The following is a 6,000-nucleotide window of genomic DNA, read 5'->3' on the forward strand; positions in this document are numbered from 1 at the left end:
CATTCAGTCTTGTCTCTTACCCTGGAAGATGGCCAGAGTGTGTGATGGCTCCCACTTCAGTGACACAATTGAAATTGAAGACTTGTTATGTCAATGACCCCAACAAAACTCTAAACTTATTACTTTTAAGGATTGAAACATATTAAACATCTATGGCCACACAAGCCCCTCACACAGGCTACCTAGTCCTCTCACAGAAGACCAGACCATGTGTTAGTGGGTATTAGGCATTATTGCATAGTATAGGCCTATGTCATGAGGACCTGGTGGATGGCACTGCCAGACATTACAGAATAGGAAACATAGTATTTACATGAACTCTAGCAGTCTACATCATGGATCTCCCAGATAGGATTCACCGAAGCTGATAGAGTTCAACTATAACAAAGTATTATATAGATTATCAAGCTAAATGATCATAAAAACGTATCACCTTATAAATTAATTTTACTCTCTAGCTGGTTAGGATACTATTCTGTAGGTCAACCTATTTTTTTTTTCCAGTTTGCCTCTTGCCACTCAAGAGTACAAAAAAAAGGTCTGAGATCTCTTTTTGCATTCTATTGTCTGCTCTCAAAAGTTTGTAAGTTTCTTTAAATTTTAAGCTCTAACTCTGTTGCACACTGTGAATATAAAATCAGCTGCATAATAATGGCTTGTTCTTCCAACTGCCTTGAACAGGTGGGGCATTCACTGGAATCTTTCCAGCCCTTGGAAAATGGAAATTTTTAGCAATGGGTAAGGCAACGCTCCTTGCATTTTAACCAGTGACTTAAAAGTTAATGTTTAAGCTGTCTTCAACTTTTCAAGTGCTGGTGACATAATTGAAAGAAGATTTAAAGAAAATATGGCCATGTCAGATTTTTACTGTAGGAGAGCTTACATTACGCTGCCCTGGAGCAAATTCCCTTCCAGCGTTCAGCCCTATGTTACCTGGGCCTATGTAGTTCTGGGTGGGTTGTATGGCTACTGCTTTGTTTGGTATATCAGTTAATCTGGTTGGTTTTAAAATGCAATCTTATTTTCAGAACTGAAATATTAAAAGGTGATGACATAAACCTAAAGCGAAAGTAGAAACAGTTTTTCCCTTCCTTATTTTACAACAGAAGTGGACCTGAGCTGCTGCAATCTTGGGGATGTTCGATGTTGCGACAAAGGAAGCAAAACAGAGATAAAGGAATCCTGTGCAAGGAGGAGGAGCCATTTTCAGGTCATAGCCAAGTTGCAAACTGCCCTTTTCTGGTGAAAACCATCTGTGACTCATAAAATTTCCTTCACTGTTTACTGCATAGCACAGCTCTGAAAGAAATGGAGATACAAACCAGCAAATTTGCAAATCAGAGAGACTCTTCTGGCTGCATCAGTAGCCATAGGCATTTAGGTGTGCAAAATGCAATGGAAGAAAGGAAACCTCTTTAGAAACCTGATGGTAATTTGTACTAGCTATGAAAAGTTTGAGAAATCACTTGGAAGCCCAAGTCCCTTAACATTGCTTTCAAACCATTAGTGACTTGGACCTCGGTGGCCTCTCTGGGCTCCTTTCTCACCCCTCCCCACCTGGAACTCCATGTTGTCTCAACTCCTGAGCACTCTCTCCTGTGCAAGTCTGTTCCAGGAGGAACATTCTCATGTCTGCTCCCTAACTCTGACTTAAATAGTCTCCTATCTCTCCCCTAAGGAATTCTTATGCTATCATTATTCTTAGCACACTGTATTTAATTCCGTTTACTAGTTTACCCTGCTGCTAGGCTATAAGCTCTGGCCTATGTGCCCTGTTCACCATTCTATCCCAAATGCCTGTCACTTGAAAGTCCTTCGATAAATATTCATTGAATGAATGAGTTCATTGCAGATGCATTAAGGAATTTTTACATTTAAAAATTTAAAAATGATAACAGGATCAAATCTCGGAGGGCACACTTGATTGTGCAAACATTATGACTGTCTTTATTTATTTTTTATTATTTTATTCTTTATATTAAATTCAAACTCAAAATGGATGAAAAATCAACTAAATTCTAATTCTAAACTGTAGTTCTACCAGATGGCAGAAAATTCAATCTCTGTCATTTAGGGACTGTATCCTTCTCTGTGGTTCCACAGAATCCAAGAGGTTTCTATATGATCCAGGAAGTGGCAGGTAGGGCTCTGGGGTCCTTATGGTGCTGCTCCTAGTCCAAGTTGCAGAAGTCCTGCTGATCCCTGCTCTTGGGGTCCACAGGGGTTCATAAATCTGAGCTGCTTTTAGGAGTCTCCTGATCAGAGCCCAGCTTTCCTGGTCACTCCTGGAAGGAGTTTGCTTTGAAGTCTGATCACTGCCTCCTCTCCCACCCTTCACATTTTTAAAAAACTCTTACTTAGCCCTCCCTTACCCCTTTACCCCCAAATAACCTCATTTCCACTGACATTTAGCTTAATCTCTTACGATAGGACAGGCCTTAGGATAACAAAACCTGGGAAGTAATCTTCTCTCTGAGCCCATAAATCTTGGGCAAGAAACACAAAGAGCGTAAATAACCAGTTAGAAATGGGAAGTGGAAGGAAAAATACTGAGAGCAAAAATCCAACACAATTTCCAACAAAGACAACAATGACAACATCTTACTCCCTCTCGACTTACCTCGGTAATGATTTGGGCTAGGTGACCCAGGATGTAAATAATCCTGTTAGATACAGGATTCATAAATAAAGCAGATGAGCAAAGAAGATCGGAACTATTTCTGGGGCACCTGGGTGGCTCAATCGGTTAAGTCTCTGCCTTTGGCTCCGGTCATGATCCCAGGTCCTGGGACGGAGTCTGTCTTTCCATCTCCATCTGTCTGTCCTCCAGCTCTGTCTCTCTCACTCTCTCTCTCAAGTAAATAAGTAAAATCTTAAAAAAAAAAAAAGATCAGAACTATTTTCCTCAGGTACAAGTTGAAAACTAAAATCACTGTATCATTAATATCATGTGTGCAGTATTTGCTGCATACCGAGGGCATCAGCAGCTTTGGTATCAGAAGAATTTGGCAACAATGAAAGGACATACTGCTGCTTCGGAGGGACTGGAGATGGTCTCCTTGGTTCAGGCAGAGTGTCCCACGATACCCTCAATCATGTGGTCAGCATTAGTTATTTTGCTTTTGCTGTAACAGAAACAGGGGCTATTCCCCATTCACTTAATATGTATTGACTGTCTTCATGAATTAAGGAACTTGGCTAAACTCTGGCAATTCAAGAGTGAGGAAAAACTCATGGAATATCATGGAGCTTATAGTCCTCAATGAAGAGTAGAAAAAAAATACAGTTAAATCCTATTTGGTAGCCCAAATAATACATGGAGGAACCCATGAGATAATTATCCTGGGGGCCCCAGGCATATTTGGAAGATATGGGTGACAGCTCCCCAACACTGTTTCCTGCTGTGACTCTCTGGGAATTCCTGCTCTGGTGTGGCCAACAAAATGTGGGTAACACTTTATGATGTGCAAGTTAACTGTTTAGGAATTGAAATTTCTATCTCAATTTTTAGAACAAATCTCATTCTATTGTCTCTAAGTCGTGAGTTAAAGTCAAAGAGACTCTTATCTGACATTTTGATATGCTCTTAGCATAAGTCAGTTACAATTCAGACCTCAGACATGCTGCATTGTTGGGTACATCTTTTCTGTCTGTACAGAGTCAATAGCCTTACATGGCCTGGTCCTTCCTGGTCAGAACCATCTCCAAGTTACACAGTTATGTGTTTAAATACTAGCTTCTCCTCTTACTTAGACAATGTATAACCTCTCTAACACTATTTCTTAAAAACTAGGAGTAATAATTGCCTTTTATGGGTATTGAGCTTAAATATGTCATATACGTAAAATGTCTAGAGAAAGTAGGATTCACAGGTGCTTAGTAAATTTTGTTTCCCTTCATTTCCAACTGCCCATCCCCTCCGCTTTATTTCTTATGTAGCCATCTAAAGTATAGAAAGAAATCCTTCCAGCCCTACGTGATCATTGCTAAATACTGGAGAAAATGGCCTTAAGCTTTGCCCAGGACGTTTCTGTAAGGTCCCTGAGACAGAAGTATGAAGAAATACCACATACTAGAAAAGCACAGTCACTCTCACATAGTTCTACATTCACGAGGTGTGGTTTCTCATCTCTCTTGTTTCTACTGTAGCAAATGCTTTGGGCACTAAGATGTTAGCCTTTAAATTTTTTTTTTTATCTCTCTTTAGGGTCATTTATAGACAGAATGCGTGTGTGTGTGCGTGTGTGCATGAGTGTGCATGTGTAGAATGCATAGCAATAAAAAGAACCTGACCTAGCTTTTGTAGCTAGCAGAAATGCTGTTTCTCTTTCATCTCCACTTCTTACTATTGCCAGAGCTCTACTCGCATTATAGAGAAATGTGTATTTTCGTGTTGAATCCTTCGTTACTTGCTTTTTTAGTATTCCTTTTACTAGCCTGTGTCTAGTGATCTTGTTATAATACTCCCAAAGGATCATCAATTTGATGATGAAATACCACTCTTGATGTTTATATTAATTTATTATTATATTGTTATTATTTTATTGAGATTTATCTTCCAGTTGCAACATTGTTTATAAATGTCCTCTGTCATTCTCTTCTGTTTATTCTTCAAATAAGAAAAATAAAGGCCATAATTCCTTGATGCCTCACCCAACTTTCTTTTTAAGCAATGCAATCTCCTTTTCAATGATTCTTCAGTACTTTACTATTGTTTTTTATGGTGAATATAGCACAGTATTTTTTGGTTAATATCTGTTAATTGTTCAGCAATTGGATTAAGTCATAGAAATTTGTCAGTAAGAGACTGACACAGTTGAATAACCTTTCTCCTCTGTTTTAGTCTATTATTTCCTCTGCAAACGTTTTATCTGGATAGTATGTAGAGCAGATACTGCAAGCAATGGAGCTAATCTTACTTGCTCATACCATTTTTCCAGTAGGTAGTGAGTGATCAATAGTAGTTGCTGAATGAGAAAATGAAGGGATGAATTGATGTGCCTTTTAAAGAAGATGGTGCCTTGACTGTGATTACATCAGAAGTTGTATTCTATTTTCTATCAAAATCATCCATTTCTGAGTCTTTGTTTTTGTAATTGACCTAAACTGTTTTCTGTATCTTGTGATACTTCTAGGTCTATTTACCCTAGTTTGGCTCTAGTTTTGGGTTGTCCTATAATTGATAATGGAAAGCTTAAAATAATATGCAAAATTCAAGACAGAGGAATAGTCAAGATAGAAATAGTCTAAATTGGCTGTCCTCTAAGAGGCCTTCTCTCAGAGTGCATGGCAAATCTGGCACAGTCCTATGTGACTCTGGACTTGATGGCCCAGATACTTGCCCCCATAGTCAACACATTCTCATTGAGCTTGTTCAAGGACATTCATTTAAATCAAACTCAACATTCTTCCAAGTAGTATAAAACAAAAACTTAATGTGCTGATTTAGAATAAGAAATATAACTGTTATATGGACCTGAATACACACATATGGTCCTGCGTAGTGCATTTCTTTCCTGTAATAACAACAATGATCATAATAACAACTAATTTTTTAAGAGAACTACAGAGAAGTCAACGTCATACTAATTGCTTAATGAGCATGAAATCAGCAAAGTGACTAGGTGATTTAAATGTTTAGAAGCAGTTACCTAGGTTACCTAGGATACCTAGTTAAGGTGTTTCTCCCTTCAACACTAATTCAAAACTTTCTTTCAATTGCCAGCTCCAGTACCTCCCTGATCCTTCATGCTCACAGATGATCTCACTCACCTCCTACTTTTGCAATAGGAACTCTTAATTCCTGTTACTCCACCTAGAAACTTATCTGTCTCCACCAGTGCCTCTTCTCCTTTCCTTTAGGTTACTCTAAAACCTTCCTAAAGTTAATTCCAACCCTGTTATTTATACCCCAGATCACATGCCCATGAGGCCTCCACCTGGAGTTCATTCAATAGATTATCTCCTCCTTTTGCTCTAATTTTCTATATCATAAGATAA

The 6,000-nt window shown here is 38.6% G+C and overlaps 1 long non-coding RNA gene across 1 annotated transcript in view; it reads right to left on the reverse strand.

Moving 5' to 3' along the window:
* The window catches only part of LOC111092839, an 82,332-nt gene extending 79,339 nt beyond the window's left edge, over window positions 1–2,993 (reverse strand). Inside the window, exon 1 of the long non-coding RNA XR_005380042.1 lies at window positions 2,621–2,993. This is a non-coding gene — a long non-coding RNA (uncharacterized LOC111092839). The remainder of the gene's footprint in view (window positions 1–2,620) is intronic.
* Window positions 2,994–6,000: the final 3,007 nt, after the last annotated feature.

This window comes from Canis lupus, chromosome 27, assembly GCF_011100685.1.
Source record: "Canis lupus familiaris isolate Mischka breed German Shepherd chromosome 27, alternate assembly UU_Cfam_GSD_1.0, whole genome shotgun sequence".
In the NCBI taxonomy this organism is placed as follows: Eukaryota; Metazoa; Chordata; class Mammalia; order Carnivora; family Canidae; genus Canis; species Canis lupus.